The 22,485-nt window shown below is 46.4% G+C and overlaps 1 protein-coding gene across 1 annotated transcript in view; it reads right to left on the bottom strand.

Moving 5' to 3' along the window:
• Positions 1–22,485, bottom strand: part of nwd2 (NACHT and WD repeat domain containing 2) — a 241,164-nt gene that overhangs the window by 169,886 nt on the left and 48,793 nt on the right. The window lies entirely within an intron of this gene.

Genomic DNA, 22,485 nt, shown 5'->3' with positions numbered 1-22,485 from the left:
CCAGGGATTCGATGGGACCATGTGATGGAATGACCAGCTTGCATGCAGTGATCACCCAGGTGGATGGTGGAACGTGTGACCGTGGGCAGGAGTCAGATGCTGTCAAACGATGCAGAGCATCAGAGTTCATCACAAAGTGGGCTGTCATCACCCTCCATTCCATGGACCAGACCCGCTGTTACTCCCAACCCAGGGCCCCCACCCCGTAGTGCGGCAGGTATGTATCAAGGAGGGAGTTGCAGGCGAGGGAATGGCTGGGGGGTGGAGGTGTGTGGGGATGGGATCCGGTGTCCGTGTTCCTGGCCAGTGCCCCCCACAACTGGTAAACTTGGAGGCGATCAGAGCGTCCCTTGCGCGTTGGCTCTGGTGTGTCCTCCCTTGCCAGCCTGGGCTCCATGTTCTGCTCATCCTCCCCCTCCCCCGCATCCTACTAGTCGGACAAGGACTGGCGTTCTTCCTCCAGCATATCGCCCCTCTGCTGCACGATGTTGTGGAGGACGCAGCAATCTGCCACGATGCGGGCGATCCTCTCAGCATCATACTGGAGTGTCCCTCCTGAGCAGTCCAGGCACCTGCACCATACCTTCAGGAGGCCTAAGCATCAATCGATCATGCTCCTGGCTGCTTTATGGGCATCGTTGTAACGTGTCTCCACGTCGGTCTGTGGCTTCCGGTTAGTGTCATCAGCCACGACCGCAGTGGATAACCTCTGTCGCCCACAGGAGCCAACCGCCCAGCCGGGGATGGGGGGAAGGGGGAGGGGGCATCTAAAATCGGTCAGGAATCGTCGCGTGTGCCAGGATGACGGCATCATGCACATTGCCTGGGTTATTGGGGGCAGACGTGCATGATACAAAGCTGATGGTCACATATCAGCTCCACGTTCATCGAGTGGAATTCTTTTTGGTTGTAGAGCGGCCTGTCATCTGCAGGTGCTCGTAGGGGGACACGAGTCCCATCGATAACCCCCTGAACCCGGGACATCCCATCGAACCACGCTGCCCAGGCATCCTGGTGGGCTTGGTCCACATTGAAGTGGTTGTATTGAGCAGCCTGGGTCTGTTGGGCCTCCGGGACGGCGTGGATGCACCTGTGCACCGAGTTCTGTGAGATCCCGTACAGGTCCCCACTTGGCACCTGGAAGTACCCCATTGCGCAAAAGTTCAGGGTGAGCATCACCTTGATGGTGCCCTCCGGATATGTCACACTGTCTCCCTGCTCAGCCAGAGTGTTCGATGGCATGTCCAGTCCGGCAGGTTCTCGAATGACAGCCGCTGCCGGTACATACAAGGCATCTTGTGGCACCTCCTCCTCCTCGGCCTGTTGGGCAGCTGGCTCTCCATCCTGGGCAGCTGCCTCCTGGTCCTCTGTGGCAGGCTCCGCTGCTGCACACTCCACTGCGGCAGTGAAAATATTAGTTTTCCCTGTTTACCTTTTATTACAGTCAAGAATGTGGACTGACATATTTGTATCAAATCACCAGTGTCTCAGCATTCAATGTTGTTAGTGCATGTAATACAGGATGAAGTCCATACTAATACCAGAACATGACCTTGCTGGATGATGTACATATGGGGCGAAATTCTCCCCCAACGGCGCGATGTCCGCCGACTGGCGCCCAAATCGGCGCCAATCAGATGGGCATCGCGCCGCCCCAAAGGTGCGGAATGCTCCGCATCTTTGGCGGCCTAGCCCCAACATTGAGGGGCTAGGCCGACGCCGGAGGGATTTCCGCCCCGCCAGCTGGCGGAAATGGCGTTTGTTGCCCCGCCAGCTGGCGCGGAAATGCGGCGCATCCGCGGGAGCGTCAGCGGGCGCTGACAGTTTCCCGCGCATGCGCATTGGGGATAGTCACTTCCGCCTCCGCCATGGTGGAGGCCGTGGCGGAGGCGGAAGGGAAAGAGTGCCCCCACGCCACAGGCCCACCCGCGGATCGGTGGGCCCCGATCGCGGGCCAGGCCACCGTGGGGGCACCCCCCCGGGGTCAGATCGCCCCGCGCCCCCCCTAGGACCCCAGAGCCCGCCCACGCCGCCTGGTCCCGCCGGTAAATACCAGGTTTAATTTACGCCGGCGGGACAGGCAATTTCTGGGCGGGACTTCGGCCCATCCGGGCCTGAGAATTGAGCGGGGGGTCACGCCAACCGGCGCGGCCCGATTCCCGCCCCCGCCCAATCTCTGGTACCGGAGACTACGGCGGGGGCGGGGGCGGGATTCACGGCGGCCAACGGCCGTTCTGCGACCCGGCGGGGGGTCGGAGAATGACGCCCATGAAACGAAGCACAGGACTGCAACAATGCTTTGCAAACTGATTTCTAATGTGTGACCATTCTAGCTCATCAGCACCTTCAAGATGATTAGGCATCGGTCAGGCAAAGGCTCACCTTGCCAATGATGTCCACACCCCATGAACAAATATATAAGAAACTCATTAACATGACCCCCGACACCGACAAAATTTAAACAACAATAAAGCAGCATTGTAATATTCGGGTGTGTTCACGTACTTTAAATCACAAAATAAAAATACAATACATAAATATGGAAATCTGTGCTTTGTCATATTCTATGGTGACAGAAGACTGAGCGAAGGCCCTTTCCGCCAGCCTCACACATCATAACCAGTTCATCTTGCACCCCCCACAACACACACTCACCCCTCTTCCCAACCCACCTAGCACACACACCATCAGTCGACCCTCTTTCCTATTTGCCTCCTCATTCATTCACTCAGCAGCCCCTCTTCTCAAACCCCCTCCCCTCACTCACTCATGCCCTCCGTTCCACTCAGCCCCCAAGTCAACCAAGTCAAAAAACTGGGCAAAGAGTAATCTACAGACACTGCAGCAAACTACTCCGCCCCCTGCTCCTCTATAACACAACTACACCCAAGTACAAATACAAGTGAGACAAAAAAAGACGCTAAAGTCTACTTTTAAAAAAGTATTTTGTTCATGCATTTGTAGATGCAAACAACAAATAAAACAGATGAGAGCTGAAGTAAAATTGTACAACTTAATAAATAACCAACAGCCACTCCCTCACTTGCCATACCCGCTCCTTCCGTCCTGCCTTCCCCCTTTTTTAACTCCCTTAACACCCCCCACCCCCTCTGCTCACCCCTCAATCCTCCTGAAAGTCAATGAATGGGTTCCATCTCTGAGTGAACCCATCGACTGACCCCCTCAAGACGAACGTGACCACCTCCAATCTCAGGAATTCTGCCAGGTCGCTGACCCACCCCCCCACTTTCGGCGGCTCTGAATCCCTCCACCCAAGCAAATCTGTCTTCGGGCTATCAGGCAGGCAACGGCCAAGACATTGGTCTCTCTCGCCCCCTGGACTCCCAGGTCTTCCGACACCCCAAATATCGCCACCTCTGGACTCAGGGCCACCTTCACCCCTAATACCTGGGTCATGCCCAAAACATGTGGACATGATTCGCGGGCCACCCCACGCACCGCCCACACCTGTCCCCTACTCCCTCAAAGAACCTACTCATCCACGCAGCCATCATATGTGCCCTATGGATTACTTTAAACTGAATAAGGCTTTGCCTTGCACACAATGAGGATGCATTCAACCTCCGCAGGGCTTCCTCCCATGTCATGGCCTCCACCTCCCTGTCGAGCTCCTTCTGCCACTTCCGTTTAATGTTCCCCATCGAGGCACCCTCCCAATCCATCAGCTCCTTGTAGACCTCAGACACCTTCCCCTCCCCTACCCCCTCCCTCGACAACACCTTATCTTGCAGCTCCAAGGGCGGCAACCCGGGAAAGGAAGGCACCTCCCTCCTCATGAAATCCCAGACCTGCAAGTACTGGAAACCATTCCCCCTGGGCAGCTCATATTCCTCCTCCAGGTCCTCTAATTTCGCAAAGCTGCCCTTTATGAACAGGTCCCCGAATCGTTCAATCCCTGCCTGCCACCACCCCCGAAACTTTGCATTCAACGTCCCCCCCCCACCCCCCGTCCCCCGGTGCAAACCTATGATTATCACAAATCGGTGCCCACACCCAGGCACCTTCCAGTCTCAAATGCTCAAATGCCTCCACTGCCCCCATACCCCCACTGGGCTCACAGAGTACTTGGCTGGCAAGAACGGCAGAGGCGCTGTTAACAATGCCCTTAAGCTCATTTCCCTACAAGAAGCCCCCTCCATCTGCCCCCATACTGATCCTTCCCCCACTATCCATTTCCTGACCATAGCGATATTAGCCGCCCAGTCGTAGTTCATTATATTCGGCAATGCCAACGACCCCCACCCCTCACTCCAACAAAACCCTCTTGACCTGTGGGGTCTTCCCCGACCATACAAACTCCAAGATCAACACGTTAACCATCTTAAACAATGACTTCAGAACAAAGATTGGAAGGTTCTGAAATATAAACAGGAACCTTGGCAGCACTGTTATCTTCATTGTCTGCGCCCTTTCCTAAAGTCTACTTCTAACAATCCCAATCAAAACAAATACTCTTAGCTCATTATCTAAAAAATAATCCTATAATGAGCTGCACCGAACCCTTCAAAACCGCTCCCGTTAATTAACTTTTAAGTTAACAAGGGGGCTCCTGACTGGAGATAGAGAAAAATGGTTAGAAACAACAAAATACCAAAACCCTGTGTACGTTGTGCTATGAAAGGGAGCTATTTAATATCATAACAAATAGACCCCCACATAGAGCTAAACCCTCAAATCTAAACAAGAACTATAAGAATTCAACTCCAACAAGAACAAGAAACAAACAAGAATAAACTTCAAACACCAACAACGTAACAGTTCAACATGTCCATCAACAGAACCAAAAACTCAATTACACCGCGCCCAACTTGTGTTTTTTAACAAAAGAGTCCTCCTGTTCTGTTGCATCGAACAAGTATTTTCCCTCCAAAGTTATGCTGAGCTGAGCAGGGTGGACCAAACTGAACCAGAGTCCACTTTTATACAGGGCGGCCTTGACTCCGTCGAACGCAGCTCTCTTCTTTACCAGCACCACATCCATGCCCTGAAAGAACCTGATAGAATGGCCATCCTACCTAACGTTACGGTGTTCCTTCACCCATCTTAAAACCGCCTCTTTCTCCTGAAAGCTGTAGAACGTCACCATCACCGCACGCGGAAGATCTTCAGGACGAGGCCTCGGTCAGAGTGTATGATCGGCTCGATCCAATTCAGGCGGCAATGTGAATCCACCCTGCCCCAGTATCTTATCGAACATGTCTGATAAGTACTTTGTGGGCATTGGGCCATACAGCAGCACAGTGGTTAGCATTGTTGCTTCACAGCTCCAAGGTCTCAGATTCGATTCCCGGATTGGGTCACTGTTTTTGTGGCGTCTGCACATTCTCCCTGTGTCTGCATGGGCTTCCTTCGGGTGCTCCAGTTTCCTCCCACAGTCCAAAGATGTGCAGGCTAGGTGGATTGGCCATGCTAAATTACCCTTAGTGTACACAACGGTTAGGTGGGGTTACTGGGTTACGGGATAGGGTGGAGGTGTGGACTTAAGTCGGGTGCTCTTTCCAAGGGCCGGTGCAGACTCGATGGGCCAAATGGCCTTATTCTGGACTGGTAATTCTATGATTCTTCCACCCCCTCTGGGGGATGGAATATTTTGTCTTCTGGACCTTTTCTCTCGGTCAGTCATCTTGGCCCTCAATGATTTATTCGCTTCGACCACCAAAGACAGCTGTGATTCTCACGAGGCAATCCGATTACTGTGGCCCGAGATGGACAATTCCATGTGTTTGATCATGTCTCCATGGGATTCCACGATTTGATTACTTTCCCCCAGATCCACTCTAATGGGGGCATCGGCCTCTTCAATTGATTCCCTGAGGTCTTCCGACACAATTCATTGATGTTTCTTTGAATTTCTTTGCCAAGGTACTAGAAAGCACCTCAGCCATTAGTGGAGTGGCTGGAGAGCGGCTGGAGTACCACAGATGAACTCTACCATTTTTCCTGCCGACGAGCTCTGAGAGGCCTTAGACTCCGTCGACAAACTCCTGCTCTCAGCCTTCTTTCCCCTGGCATTTTTGGGCATCTCAGTCATACAAGATTTTCATTACAATAACTATGTGGGTTTCTGAGAGTAAAAAATCTGTGGTACTGAGAAAAGGGGCAAAAAGCACGGTACTTCAGTGGGAACCACCTTGTGCATGTCCTCCCCCTACATTATACCACCGGAAGTATAAATACAAATTTAACAAACTCAATCTGACAATATAAGATTTATGGACTTTAATACAAAACACAGAGTGTGGCAGATCTTTCCTTTTTATTCTGTAAGGTAAGGAGACCTGCAATTTACAACATATTGTAATTTGTATCTATTGAAATGTTAATAATTGTGTAATCTTTGTGTTTTAATGATTGCCTATAAATGTTTTGAATTATGATTACTTGTTTTATTTGTATCACCATCAAAATTCAGCACCTGTTAGCATGATGATTTTTCAATAAACCAATTATCTATATATATTTTTACCCAGCAACAATGAAGAAGCAGCAATATATTTCCAAGTCGGGATGGTGTGTGGCTTAGATGGGAGCTTGCAGGTGATGGTTTCCCATGCCGCTGCTGCCCTTGTTCATCTAAGCAGTAGAGGTTATGGGCCAGGAAGGCGCCATTGTAGAAGAATCACAGCATAATATAACAGAGAAGAGGTCCTTCGGCCCATCGAATCTGCACCGACACGTGAAAAACATCTGACCTGCTTACCTAATCCCATTTTCCAGCACTTGGCCCATAATCCTAATGTTGAATGTTATGACGTACCAAGTGCTCATCCAGGTACTTTTGAAAGGATGTGAAGCAACCCACCTTGATCACACTCCCATGCAGTGCATTCCAGACCATCACTATTCTCTGGATAAACGTTTGAAATCACCTTGAACTTGTGCCCTCTCGTAACTGACCCTTCAACTATGGGGAACAGCTGTTCCCCATATACCCTATCCATTCCCCTCGATCATGTCGGCCCTCAATCTTGTCTGCTCCAGCGAAAACAATCCAAGCCTAGCCAACATCTCTTCATAACTTAAATGTTCCATCCCAGGCAACATCCTGGTGAATTGCCTCTGCCCCCCCCACCCCCCACTGTGAAATCACATCCTTCCTATAATGTGATGACCAGAATTGCACACAGTACTCCATCTGTGGCCTCACCAAAGTTCTATCCATCTCAAATATGACCTCTCTGCTTTTGTAATCTATGCCCCTATTGAAAGAGGCAAGTGTCCCATATGCCATAATGCATCTTGTAGATGATAAACTGTAAACATGCTCAGTGATAATTCCACAGTACCCATGGTGGATTTAAACTAGTCTTTGGTGCATTCATTCCGTCTCTGGATTAGGGATTACCACCATGCTACCAATTCATCACACAGTAAACGATTAGCTGAAACAACCTGAAAATGCTCCACATCAATTCTTTCTTTTAAATGCTTTACTCTCTTGCAACCGATGTGTGATATCCCTATGCTATTAACTGGTGTTCTGCACCGCAATGTGTAAAGTGCCAGTACTTCTAATCCCATTACTTTTCAACAACATCTAAAATGTGCATGTTGTGAAACATGTGGGCATTATGCAACCTCACTGGTCTCAGATCCTGAGCGAGATGGTTGTGTAAAAGTTTTGAATCCAATTTAGCAAGTATGAAGTGCGTAGAGATTCAGCAAATCAGTGGTGATTAAAAGATTTGCGGTAATAGAAATAATAATCTCTACAGTGCAGAAGAAGGCCTTTTGGCCCATCGTGTCTGCACTGGCCTTTGCTCCATTAGAGCACCCTAACTGGGCCGAATCCCCCACCCCATCCTCGTAACCACCTTAACTATACCACTGTGCCAACCCAACTGACAATTAATTGACAATCCCAAATGCCAGGCACAGATTACCTGCTGCTCAAGAATGAAGGCACAGTGGCATAATGGTTAGCACTGCTGCCTCACAGTGCCAGGGACCTGGGTTCAATTCCAGCCTTGGCTGACTGTGCGGAGTCTGCACGTTCTCCCCATCTCTGCGTGGGTTTCCTCCGGGTGCTCCAGTTTCCTCCCACAGTGCAAAGATGTGCCGGTTAGGTGGATTGTCCATGCTAAATTGCCATTTAATGTCCAGTGATGTGCAGGTCAGCTGGAGTTATTGGATGGGGGCCTGTGTGAGGTGTTCTTTCAGATGGGCTGAATGGCCTCCTTCTGCACTATAGAGATTCTGTGATTTCTATGTTTCACCTGGCTTGGTGAAAAGGTAGAAGGTAGAAGAGTTATTAAGTGGCAGCTATTACTGTAAACAGTTACAGTACGAAGTCTTACAACACCAGGTTAAAGTCCAACAGGTTTGTTTCGATGTCACTAGCTTTCGGAGCGCTGCTCCTTCCTCAGGTGAATGAAGAGGTCTGTTCCAGAAACACATATATAGACAAATTCAAAGATGCCAAACAATGCTTGGAATGCGAGCATTAGCAGGTGATTAAATCTTTACAGATCCAGAGATGGGGTAACCCCAGGTTAAAGAGGTGTGAATTGTACCAAGCCAGGACAGTTGGTAGGATTTCGCAGGCCAGATGGTGGGGGATGAATGTAATGCGACATGAATCCCAGGTCCCGGTTGAGGCCGCACTCATGTGTGCGGAACTTGGCTATAAGTTTCTGCTCGGCGATTCTGCGTTGTCGCGGGTCCTGAAGGCCGCCTTGGAGAACGCTTACCAGGAGATCAGAGGCTGAATGCCCTTGACTGCTGAAGTGTTCCCCGACTGGAAGGGAACATTCCTGCCTGGTGATTGTTGCGCGATGTCCGTTCATTCGTTGTCGCAGCGTCTGCATGGTCTCGCCAATGTACCACGCTTCGGGACATCCTTTCCTGCAGCGTATGAGGTAGACAACGTTGGCCGAGTCGCACGAGTATGTACCGCGTACCTGGTGGGTGGTGTTCTCACGTGTAATAGTGGTATCCATGTCGATGATCTGGCACGTCTTGCAGAGATTGCCATGACAGGGTTGTGTGGTGTCGTGGTCACTGTTCTAAAGACTGGGTAGTTTGCTGCAAACAATGGTTCGTTTGAGGTTGCGCGGTTGTTTGAAGGCAAGTAGTGGGGGTGTGGGGGTGACCTTGGCAAGATGTTCATCGTCATCAATGACGTGTTGAAGGCTGTGAAGAAGATGACGTAGTTTCTCCGCTCCGGGGAAGTACTGGACGACGAAGGGTATTCTGTCGGTTGTGTCCCATTTTTGTCTTCTGAGGAGGTCGGTCCGGTTTTTCGCTGTGGCGCGTTGGAACTGTCGATCGATGAGTCGAGTGCCATATCCCATTCGTACGAGGGCATCTTTCAACGTCTGTAGATGTCTGTTACGCTCCTCCTCGTCTGTTACGCTCCTCCTCGTCTGAGCAGATCCTGTGTATACGGAGCGCTTGTCCATAGGGGATGGCTTCTTTAATGTGTTTAGGGTGGAAGCTGGAGAAGTGGAGCATCATGAGGTAACCTCATGATGCTCCACTTCTCCAGCTTCCACCCTAAACACATTAAAGAAGCAACCTCATGATGCTCCACTTCTCCAGCTTCCACCCTAAACACATTAAAGAAGCCATCCCCTATGGACAAGCGCTCCGTATACACAGGATCTGCTCAGACGAGGAGGAGCGTAACAGACATCTACAGACGTTGAAAGATGCCCTCGTATGAACGGGATATGGCGCTCGACTCATCGATCGACAGTTCCAACGCGCCACAGCGAAAAACCGGACCGAACTCCTCAGAAAAAGTACAAACTCCACACAGCCAGTCACCCGAGATCGGAATTGAACCTGGGTCCCTGGTGCGGTGAGGCAGCAGTGCTAACCACTGTGCAATACTTGATTTCAATACATTTCAGAAGAAATTCATTGAAGTGCTCCAGGATATTCTGACATTGTGAGAGGTTTTGTATAAAATAAAGTTTTATTGCTTAATCAATATTTAAAATATTGATGTCTGAAACAGTGTTAACCGGTGTCTTTTGTTCAGAAATGATATGCAATTTGAACTGTTTAAAAACCAATTACTGTTTTTACTCTTTGATGCCCCATTTACTGTTTAACTGTTTACATGATGTGGAGATGCCGGTGTTGGACAGGGGTGAGCACAGTACGAAGTCTTACAACACCAGGTTAAAGTCCAACAGGTTTGTTTCGATGTCACTAGCTTTCGGAGCGCTGCTCCTTCCTCAGGTGAATGAAGAGGTCTGTTCCAGAAACACATATATAGACAAATTCAAAGATGCCAAACAATGCTTGGAATGCGAGCATTAGCAGGTGATTAAATCTTTACAGATCCAGAGATGGGGTAACCCCAGGTTAAAGAGGTGTGAATTGTACCAAGCCAGGACAGTTGGTAGGATTTCGCAGGCCAGATGGTGGGGGATGAATGTAATGCGACATGAATGGGACACAACCGACAGAATACCCTTCGTCGTCCAGTACTTCCCCGGAGCGGAGAAACTACGTCATCTTCTTCACAGCCTTCAACACGTCATTGATGACGATGAACATCTTGCCAAGGTCATCCCCACACCCCCACTACTTGCCTTCAAACAACCGCGCAACCTCAAACGAACCATTGTTTGCAGCAAACTACCCAGTCTTCAGAACAGTGACCACGACACCACACAACCCTGTCATGGCAATCTCTGCAAGACGTGCCAGATCATCGACATGGATACCACTATTACACGTGAGAACACCACCCACCAGGTACGCGGTACATACTCGTGCGACTCGGCCAACGTTGTCTACCTCATACGCTGCAGGAAAGGATGTCCCGAAGCGTGGTACATTGGCGAGACCATGCAGACGCTGCGACAACGAATGAACGGACATCGCGCAACAATCACCAGGCAGGAATGTTCCCTTCCAGTCGGGGAACACTTCAGCAGTCAAGGGCATTCAGCCTCTGATCTCCGGGTAAGCGTTCTCCAAGGCAGCCTTCAGGACCCGCGACAACGCAGAATCGCCAAGCAGAAACTTATAGCCAAGTTCCGCACACATGAGTGCGGCCTCAACCGGGACCTGGGATTCATGTCGCATTACATTCATCCCCCACCATCTGGCCTGCGAAATCCTACCAACTGTCCTGGCTTGGTACAATTCACACCTCTTTAACCTGGGGTTACCCCATCTCTGGATCTGTAAAGATTTAATCACCTGCTAATGCTCGCATTCCAAGCATTGTTTGGCATCTTTGAATTTGTCTATATATGTGTTTCTGGAACAGACCTCTTCATTCACCTGAGGAAGGAGCAGCGCTCCGAAAGCTAGTGACATCGAAACAAACCTGTTGGACTTTAACCTGGTGTTGTAAGACTTCGTACTGTGCTCACCCCAGTCCAACGCCGGCATCTCCACATCATGTAAACAGTTAAACAGTAAATGGGGCATCAAAGAGTAAAAACAGTAATTGGTTTTTAAACAGTTCAAATTGCATATCATTTCTGAACAAAAGACACCGGTTAACACTGTTTCAGACATCAATATTTTAAATATTGATTAAGCAATAAAACTTTATTTTATACAAAACCTCTCACAATGTCAGAATATCCTGGAGCACTTCAATGAATTTCTTCTGAAATGTGTTGAAATCAAGTATTGCACAGTGGTTAGCACTGCTGCCTCACCGCACCAGGGACCCAGGTTCAATTCCGATCTCGGGTGACTGGCTGTGTGGAGTTTGTACTTTTTTCCCATGTCTACGTGGGTTCCTCCCACAGTCCAAAGATGTGCACGAAAGGTGAATTGGCCACGCTAAAATTGCCCCTTAGTATCACAAAGATGTGTAGGTTAGTTGGGGTCACGGGGATAGGGCTAAAAACTAGGCGTAGACCTACCGAGGAAGGGTGCTCTTTCAGAAGGTCAGTGACTCGATGGGCCAAATGGCCTTCTTCTGCTCAGTAGATATTCTATGATTCTATAACTGTTGGAATCTATAGAAATGTGGCATGTAAATTTCCAAAGAATGGTCAGAGAAAACTAAAACTTCAGGCACAACTACAAGTGCTGCAGGGATATTTTCCTCATCTGAACAATAAAGCCCAAAAATCAGCAACAATGATCTTTGGGTTTCATTTTCATAAAGCCAATGAGAAGTGAAGAGCTCGCTGCTCTCAGGGCAAACCATTCTTATTATGGGGATTGCTAAGAGACATTTGGCCCCTTATCTTCAGATTAAAAGTGTCAAATGCCGATTTCCAGCAGAATAGTTTTTATCCTTTTTCAATATGACCAGAAGTGCATCTCTAACTGGAAATGCTTAATGTTAACAGCTTCATTTGTGTCCATAACATGGGTGCAGAATGGCTGAATTCTGAGGCCCAAGTATTTGAGCTGAGTTGTGTAGTGACCTCTGTATATCAATATACATGATCAATATATGTAATGTTAGTACAGTACAGGCAATTGAACACTAGAGGTCTCACTATCAGAACCTATATTAATAGTTTACCCGCTCTTTCTTAGGAGAATGTGTATCAGGAGTGCAGAGAGAACAGACATAGTAAAGCTAGAGAGAGAAGCATTGTATTGCATAATTTAATTAGTTATCTCTACAATTGTTTCTTTATTTTACTAGTTGAGTATTAAATAAAAGAACTCACAATATTTATTTATATTACTCAATAAATTAGTTTCAACAGCTCGGCTGGTTCAAAAGAATAATATATGTATTACATAAGGTAATATAACAAGTTGGTTTAACAAGGTGCCGCATAGGAGACTGTTAAATAAGTTAAGAGCCCACGGTGTTAAGGGTAAGATCCTGGCATGGATAGAGGATTGGCTGACTGGCAGAAGGTAGAGAGTGGGGATAAAGGGGTCTTTTTCAGGATGGCAGCCGGTGACTAGTGGTGTGCCTCAGGAGTCTGTTCTGGGACCACAACTTTCACAATATACATGAATGATCTGGAAGAAGGAACTGAAGGCACTGTTGCTAAGTTTTCAGATGATAAAAAGATCTGTAGAGGGACAGTTAGTATTGAGGAAGCAAGGGGGCTGCAGAAGGATTTGGACAAGCTAGGAAAGTGGGTAGTGAAGTGGCAAATGGAAAAGTGTGAGGTTTGCACTTTGGAAGGAGGAATTTAGGCATAGACTATTTTCTAAATGGTTAAATGCTTAGGAAATCAGAAGCACAAACGGACTTGGGAATCCTTGTTCACGATTCTCTTAAGGTTAACGTGCAGGTTCAGTCGGCAGTTATGAAGGCAAATGCAATGTTAGCATTCATGTCAAGAGGGCTAGAATACAAGAGCAGGGATGTATTTCTGAGGCTGTATAAGGCTCTGGTCCTACCCCATTTGGAGTATTGTGAGCAGTTTTGGGCCATGTATGTAAGGAAGGATGTGCTGGCTTTGGAAAGGGTCCAGAGGAGGTTCACAAGAATGATCCCTGGAATGAAGAACTTGTTGTATGAGGAACGGTTGAGGACTCTGGGTCTGTACTCGTTGGATGAGGGAGAATCTTTTTGAAACTTACAGGATACTGCGAGGCCTGGATAGAGTGGACGTGGAGAGGATGTTTTCACTTGTAGGAGAAACTAGAACAAGAGGACACCATCTCAGGTTAAAGGGACGATTCTTTAAAACAGAGATGAGGAGGAATTTCTTCAGCCAGAGGATGGTGAGTCTGTGGAACTCTTTGCCGCAGAAGGCTGTGGAGGTCAAATCACTGAGTGTCTTTAAGACAGAGATAGATAAGTTCTTGATTAATAAGGGGATCAGGGTTATGGGGAGAAGGCAGGAGAATGGGGTTGAGAAAATATCAGCTTTTTTTTCTTTTTTTTTAAATTTAGAGTGCCCAATTATTTTTTCCAATTAAGGCGCAATTTAGCGTGGCCAATCCACCTATCCTGCACATTTTTGGGTTGTGGGGGTGAAACCCACTCAAACACGGGGAGAACGTGCAAACTCCACACGGACAGTGACCCAGGGCCAGGATTCTAACCCGTGTCCTCAGCACCGTAGGCAGCACTGCTAACCACTGTGCCACCGTGCTGCCCCTAGAAAATATTAGCTTGATTGAATGGTGGAGCAGACTCAATAGGTCGAGTGGCCAAATTCTGCTCCTATTTCTTATGGTCTTAAGGATACATGTTCACCAGGACAGAATGTAGAATTCACACCCCAGACACAGACAAAAGCTACAGTTTCATGCTGCAGATTTTGTCCTCAAGGTTCTGGATCCAAACTGGAGAATTTATTAGCCGTGAGCTTTTCAACCAAGTGGACCCATCAGAAACATTTCAAATGTTTTGGTGGTGTAACTCCTGAATCTGTCTCATCAGTTTCTTGTGGAAACGAACACCATTGACCATTGTGCTCCTTTATAATCAAATTGTAAAGTTACCCCACAACTCGGTGAGAAAATAATCAGAATGTATGAACATAGTGGCAGACTGGAAACAGTATGACCAATGTATGATACACATTCAAGATAATGAGGCACTCAGAACAACCGATTATATAATAGCCTGGATCTTGTGGTTTAACGAGGGTGAAACCATCAATGTTTGCCATTATTACAACTGAGAGGCTGACAGCAACTTCTGCCATCCACACAAACATTGTTAAACACAGAAAACCATAAGCTGCTGTCAGTGATCCCTCACTCCTTCACAGGGGGTACAGCTGAAGCCCTTGCAGATGGAAATCTTAAGAAACACTTGGTTTGATATGAACTTCCACTTGTACCCTATTAATTCCATTGTAAGGACCCTTGACAAGGTTGTATCTTGTTGAATGAAATGTAACTGGGATTTAAAATGGTGCACTGTTAAACAACTTCTCTGGCCCTGGAAGATTAATTTTATTTTTGCAGAATGTTGCTACTACTGGACGAGTCAGATCCCAAAGTGGAACCCATAACTTCTATTTTTTGTTTAGAAACAGGGAAGGTGGCTACTGAACAGAGTCACAGAGGCTGCTGAGCAACTTTTAACAAAAGTGTAAATCATTTATTAACCCAGAAATGATGAACACTACTCTGTGGGCAGCACGCTGGTAGTGGTTAGTACTGCTGCCTCACAGCGTCAAGGACCCGGGTTCAAGTTTGCACGTTCTTCCCATGTTTGCCTGGGTTTTCTCCGGTTGCTCCAGTTTCCTCCCACAGTTCAAAAATGTGCACGTTAGGTCGATTGGCCTTGCTAAATTGCCCCTTGGATTCCAAATATGTGCAGTCTAGATGGGGTTATGAGGTTATGGGGATAGGGCGGGGTAGCAAACCTTGGTAGGTTGCTCTTTCGGTGGGCTAATTCAAACTAGATGGGCCGAATAGGCTCCTTCTGCAATGTAAGAATTCTATTCTATGGTTTACCCCAACAATATATTTCCAGATATATACAGTCATAAGGACCACACAAGTTACCAAATCTATTTTATGCTAAGTATACAGTCCATGTAAGCCAATAGACAACCTGTGGTCAGTCACCCCACGCTCTGAAATCAAGTGATTGATGTCACCCAAGACAACGTCTATAGATTTCTCATCAATTGCATTGCACGCCACCCCACCCCACTCCCCCAACAATCCCTCAGATGTTTGTCACACTGTGAAAAAACTGGTCTCACCGGAACTCTGACCTTCACACAAGGGTTTTCAATCTCCTCTCTCGAAGAGCATGCCTTGGAATCTTCTCCTAAATTACACTTTCTCACAGTTGTCTTCACCAAGGATCCAACTCCAGGGTTTTGATCTCTCCTTCCGATGTTCCTCTCCCCTGGGTTACCACATGCCTTCAAGCTTCACCTTCCACACACATACTGTCAGATACCTTGCTGTACCACCACTGCTTCACAGGCCAATATTAAGGAGCTACCAACCTTCGGTTGCCTTATATTGCCTATATTGCTTAAATTTACTTTGTGCAGCTTTGTCTTTTAACTTGGGAGTCTTGTTCTGCTCCTCACTCTTAACTTCACTGAACAGGATCTGTTCCAAATTCCAGTTCTTGGAGATAAGTACCTTCCTTTAGGACCTGCCCCCTTCAGTTCCTTCTCCCAGTAGACTGTGACAACATCATATCTCGTTTGAGATCCAGAACTCACTCGGCAGTCACTGTGACTTCAACTTTAGAGCAACCCATCTAAGATTCCTAGCCTTATTTTTTTCAGCAGTGAATCAGTTATAGAGAGACTTAAACTGCTCCTTGCACCTCAAGAGCATAATCACCAACTGAACTAAGACTGTTTTTGCTGTCTCTGTGGACCCCAGTTGCTCGGCAACGTCATAGATTTCCTACCCTAAAAATTTATAAAACCTCATTCCTGAATCCCCGTCCCCCAGGCCTGTCACTACGGAGCCAGGAGAATTCAGCCCAATGAGGGATCCTTGTTTGAGCAGACTGGTGCCTTTTCATGCCAGACCTATTTTAAGCAACAATAATGAATTACAAAACAAGAAATAAAATGAACTCCATTCACGTTCAAGTTTCAAAACATGAAATGGAATACCTGCCACCTTTTAAAAGTGGAACGAAAACTCAAGTCTCCTTAACCGACTATAAATGAAGCGTGAACTTAAAGCTATAGCTTATGCCCAATACACACAAATACAAATAGAAATATTCTAAAGTTATATCTAATTCCTAACAGCTGTCAAATTTCCCCTTGTTAAAAAACCTATAGATTTTTAAAATAACAAATCATTTTTAAAGTTTATGATATTTAGGCTTTGATCTTAATTCCTTGGGTAAATCCCTATCTTCATTTTACTCTTTGCAAAATGATTAAAAAGTGAAGGACAATCAGTGCTTTTTAATCGTGTTTGTTGTCTGTGCAAATTCTTCACTGGATTGGATGGTTAGTCTGCTTGAGGGCATAACTGTTGTTGGGTACCAGAAATTCCCTATAGCTGACTCTGGAATAAAATTAAAATTGGAAAAGGTGAAATCCATGCCGCAGAGCTCGCTAGATTTTTGGTAGCAACTTTCCTCAAGGTCAGTGGCGAGGACTGCTGCATCGCTGCCGATTGCAAAGTCCAGGCCATTATGCAGTAAAAGAGCTAAGCAAATTGTGCAGGTATCCCATTTCATGTTTTAAAACTTATGGAGCCAGTTTTATTTCCTGTTTTGTAATTCATTCTTGTTGCTTAAAATGGGGCTGGCATGTAAAGGCACCAGTCTGCTCAAACAAGGATCCCTCATTGGGCTGAAATCTCCTGGCTCCTTGGTGACAGGCCTGGGGGATGGGGTGTCAGGAAAATTGAAGAAGTGTTGGGGGGACATATTATGATTGCTCCACGTGCATTCCTGCTGCCTGGAAGCTTTCCTGGGGCACGCTGGGGTACAGATCAGCTGCCACTCTACAGAAGCAGGCAGACAGGTTTCATTGTCGGATCTAAATTAGGAGTGATTTTCGCAGGCTTTTTGGCATTTTGTCCTCGTGGTCCCTGACCTGCCTCAGCAGTGCTCACCTCTCCCATAAGACAGCAAGTGCGGACTCAGGGCCTCTATTTGACCCAGGCATCAGGCCCCCAAAGCTTATGGCTAAATACAGCCCATTGTATCTGGTTCATTTCACTTCTGATAATCTACCTTGACAGTAAGTGGCTGGATATCACTTCGGAATTTAAATGGAGAAAGGCTTTTATATTAAGAATAGCTACGATTGGCGATGCAGTGGAAGGCAATTGACACACATGGATCTGAACAAATGAGGGGAAATAGAATCTTAGACTTCTCATTTGAAACTTATAAAAACGTTTCTGATCATGAAACCTTAATGACTATCGAAGAACACAGGCTGGAGATTTTGTTGTAGCTGCACTTGCTCTACTGCTGTAATGCTGCATGAAGTGTGTGGTGGTAACCCAGCTTCAGGTTTCTCAGAATAAAATGATTTGTGATGGGCAAAGTAATTTAAGGTTTCTATGGCACCGATTTTTCTGGCTTTGATAGTGCTGAAGACAAACAGATCTATCTGCTGCTAGCCAAACACTAAATTCAATTTTCTTTCCTTGGAACAGCAGTCAATCAAGATTATAAATTAAAAGGAATGGCAACAACCATGCACTTTCTAAAACAAAAACGACTGCTAGAATCTGTACTCCTGGCTCACACTGTCTTCCAATATGAGCATTTCAATGCAAAATTAACAAGGTGTTGGTAGCCCTGGTGCAGCCCCTCCTGGAGTTACTCCAAGCATTCGGAGTGGTATACATTCTTGTTTCCATTGTTCATTCCCTGAAGTGACATTTCTAACCATTGAAAAATCAAGTTTGAATAAATGTGAAACGATGGCAAAGAATCCACATCACACATTTCATTTCTACAGACGATTAAGCCACAACCCAACAGGAGAATATTCCATCTGTTACCCACCTGGGCTAAGTTAATTTTCACCTTTAGTCAGCTGAAAGACAAAGTGCTTTGCAAACTGGCAGCCAATCTCATGAGAAATTAAGAAGCTCAGCGTTGAGCCTCCAAGATGAGAAAGCTCCATAAATAAATTTTGAGCATCTCTCAAAGTTTATCTCCAGCAGGTCAATCCAACTATACAACTGAATGTATAACTTAATGCATCAGCTTTGCTCGAAGGTGAAAGACTGCATGCTGAGCTGCCAGAATCACATCAACCTTGGTGCTCCAAACTGGATGATTATATTTCATGTATCAGTTTTAACTTGCAACCTTATATTTTCTAACTTCGGGCGACAAACTGGTTGAGCAATTGTATGCAATGCCCACTGAAGTTTTCAGTATGTGTTGCTAGCATGCAAGGCTACCTGCCAAAACTGCCGGAGGTAGATTGGGATTCTCTGATTTGTGAAACAATAAAGCCAACAACGTCCCCCAACAGCAGCACGTCCTGCAGGGGATTAAAATTCTCCCGATTTATCTAGGTAACGGAGGCTAGTACAAGGAAACTAAGAGAGACCATACAAGTTGCTAGTTTGCTATGGAAAAAATAGTAAGTAACATAGCCCTCTGGGGCAGAGAATTCCAAAGATTCACCACCCTCTGAGTGAAGATAGTACTCCTCATTTCAGTCTTAAATGGCTTGCCTCTTATTCTGATACTGTGTACCTGGTTTGAGATTTACCAGCCAGTGGAAACATCCTGGGCGGGATTCTTTGGTCCGCCAGCCCTGTTTTCTGCCGCGGCCACCACCACCAGCAGTGGGATTCTCCGTTCCCGCAGACGACCAATGGAGTTTCCCATTGTGGTCACCTCACACTGTCGGGAAACCCGCGGGCAAGGGTGGGCTGCCGGCAGACCAGAGGATCCCGCCAACGGAGAATTCCGCTGCCTATCTATATCCACCCTGTCAAGCCCTGTAAGAATTTTGTAGGTTTCAATGCGATCACCTCTCAATTCTTTGAAACTCTAGAGAATACCAGCCCAGTTTACTCAATCTCTTATAGGGATCCGACTGTTAATCCCTGTCTGTCCCTTGTTTTTCCTTTTAATTTCTGTTATTCTGCTATTTAAATTTTTGTACATGGACAATTAATGGGACCTATACCTTTAAAGATAGACTTCACCTATATTTTTTTTTTAAAAGGCGACTCCAGCAGGATGTGATGTTTGGCCTGACATCAGTGATGACACCGCTTGATGGACTTGGCTGGTGGACAATAAACTGATACTCGATGCTGATTGGTGCTGACCACTCTGGAATGTTCCTTCCTCTGTGAGACTGTGTTTTCAGGTTTTTAGTTTCATTTTGAGCTGAAGGAGATTCTTGTGAATTTCTCTCTCCCTGAAATGGTGAGTCTCTCTCAGATACCTGATTGGAGACTGTTTTCTCCTCAGTACAGCTGGAGGACATTCTAGTGAGTCTGGAAACCAAGTAAGACTCAGGCTGCGAACTGGGTTTGAGGGGAGACAAAGATAATCTTAAAGAAATCCAGACAAGCCACCAGTTGAAAGCGGGGTCAGTTGTTTAAAAGCCCTTTTAAAAATCTTATATGGGGAACTCGGTCTTATTTCAGAAAGGCTGCTGGTCATTCTGGTGGATTTGGAAACAAATAAGAATTACACAGGCCTGAGGCTATACTTTTGAGTGAAGGCCTAGGGTAATAAAAGTTAAAATGACTCCCCCAGAGGAAACCCTACAGCCTGGGGGTTCTGACTGAATGCTCCTGACAAAAGATCCTAGTTAGCAATCCAACCAGTGGTTCCAATCACTCTGCATCCTGGGAGCACAGCCTGCAGCTGCAACGACTTCAACATCCGAGCAAGGACACTCATCTTCCATTTCATGTGAACCCTCTTATTATTTTTACCCTCCCCCTCCTTCTGTGTGTGTCTGTTTTGTGTGTGTCTGGGTAGAGGGTGGGACGGTATATGGGGAGAGTCATACATTAGCTGGCCGTTATTCTATTATAATTATTGCATGTCCCCGGACACTGATCTTGTTAGCATGGAGGGATTCGGAGCCCCCAAAGTCGGGGATGTGGGTTAGTGACATGGCTGGGTTTCTCCGGCTCGAGGAGATTAAGTTCGTCCTGAGGGGAGCGATGCTAGGGTTTGCCTGGAGGTGGCAGACGTTTATCGACTTATTTGGGAAACATTAAGCTGTCAACAGTGGGGGTTGGTGGGGAATTGTGGCTGGGGGGTTGTTTAGTCAGCCATGTTGGCTGGGTTTTGTTTTTTGTTTGGTGTGTGGTTGTTTATTCTGTTAAAATAATTGCCTCAATAAAATATATATTTTTTAAAAATAATTATTGAGTGTCTTATCTCTAAATTTGTTACAAATAGACAGTTGTTTTGTTTCATTTAAAATTCGGGTGCTTGTAAGTCATTAGATCAGTCAAGGACCAAAGATCTCCGAACCTTTATGCAAATTATTGGTTAATTCACATGTGTTGGGACTCCGGGGCCTGTGGGGCTGGAATTGACTGCGTACTGGCCCAGGGTGTTGTAACACTCTCCTCATAAAACAATACCGCCACCCTCGGATTAGTCTGGTGAACCTCCTTTACATTACCTCTATGGCAAGTATATCCTTCCTCAGATAAGGAGACCAAAACTGAACACAATACTCATGGTGAGGGCTCACCGAGGCTCAATACAATTGCAGCAATACATCTTTATTCTTGTACTTAAATCCCCTTCCAGTGAAGGTCAAGATACCATTTGCCTTCCTAATTGCTTGCGGCGCCTGCACACTAGCTTTTAGTGACTCATGAAACCAACTGGTTAAATAATGTTCTATATGTCACCCTTTTGTAGACTACGAATGAGTCCCCACAGAGTTGTAGAAAGAAATAAAGTTTTATTGCAATAACTATTATTTAGATCCCAGCTGGGTCTCTCCTTTCTGTCAGTACCAAAACTGGCCGACTTTATACAGAGGTTTAACTATACATGGTTTAGGGTTCCCCGCCCCCTTTAACAGGGGAGCTTATATTCGGCGAGGCTCTTGGGGAGTTTCATTAGTCATAAGTCCCTTGCGGGTTATGACACACCAGTACCTGATCAGGTGAGTTTGGGGAAACTGCAGATGGCATGCCACCTGCACATGTAACTGCTGTGCTTGTGACGTCAAAGCCAGTGACGTCCTCGGATGCTGCAGTGTAGTCAAACGTTGCCAAAACGAAGACAGAAAGGGAGGGAGGGCGAATGGTTACCAGATTCATGTCTGCCAGAAAAGTAAGGGGGCAATAGCAAGCTGTGAGAACTCCCAGGGAATATCTGTGAATGGAACAGAAATGAGTACTGGTCAGAGAACGTCTGCTAATAAAGGAGAAATGGGGATTGCAGCTTGGGAGAGAGGCAGTGAGCATTCAGGAAGGCAGAAAAGCGGATGAACAGCAGAAACAATGGCTCCCTGAACGGCAGGCAGCAAGAGTGATGATATCACTATGCACAGGCGCAAACTTGTACTGGCACCGGCAAATGAGCACACATTGAATGCTGTCAGTGGTGTAAGAAACAACATTTTCCTGTAAACGCAGTGCAAGCTAATTATAAATGTGGAACTGTGCGCATGTGCAGAAAAGCCTGGCTGATCGGTGTTAGGAGTTACAATGTACCTGATCAGGCCTACATGTGATTCCAGTCACACTATCTGCTTGACTCCTAATAGTTTCTAAAGTAACCTACCAAGCAATTATGTAATCAGTTGCTATGAAGCAATAGAGCTGCTGTACTTCACGATGAAAGCTCAATACTACCATTTCAGGAAAATTGAGATCTGCAATGAATGTCTCCTGCATCACCTAATCACTGGAAACAAAGTTCTAAAAATTGGTTGCATTTGTCTCATAATCTTCTGACCATTTTTAAAGTGAACTGTTAATATCAGTGATCACATTCCATATAATAGATTCATGACTACGAGCAGAACATGTGGAATCAAAACAAGAGAATTGGGATGACCCGATGGTGGTCTTTAAGATCATGAAGCTGTTTGACTGGATAGATGTACAGACATTTCACTTATGGGGAGAACTAGAGGTGATAAATAGCATCGTCACTAATAAATTCGCTAGAGAATTTAGGAAAACCTTCTTTATTCA

The sequence above is a fragment of the Scyliorhinus torazame genome, chromosome 3 (genome assembly GCF_047496885.1).
Source record: "Scyliorhinus torazame isolate Kashiwa2021f chromosome 3, sScyTor2.1, whole genome shotgun sequence".
In the NCBI taxonomy this organism is placed as follows: Eukaryota; Metazoa; Chordata; class Chondrichthyes; order Carcharhiniformes; family Scyliorhinidae; genus Scyliorhinus; species Scyliorhinus torazame.
Note: the sequence above shows the minus strand (reverse complement) of the source record. Positions and strands in the feature narration are given on the sequence as shown.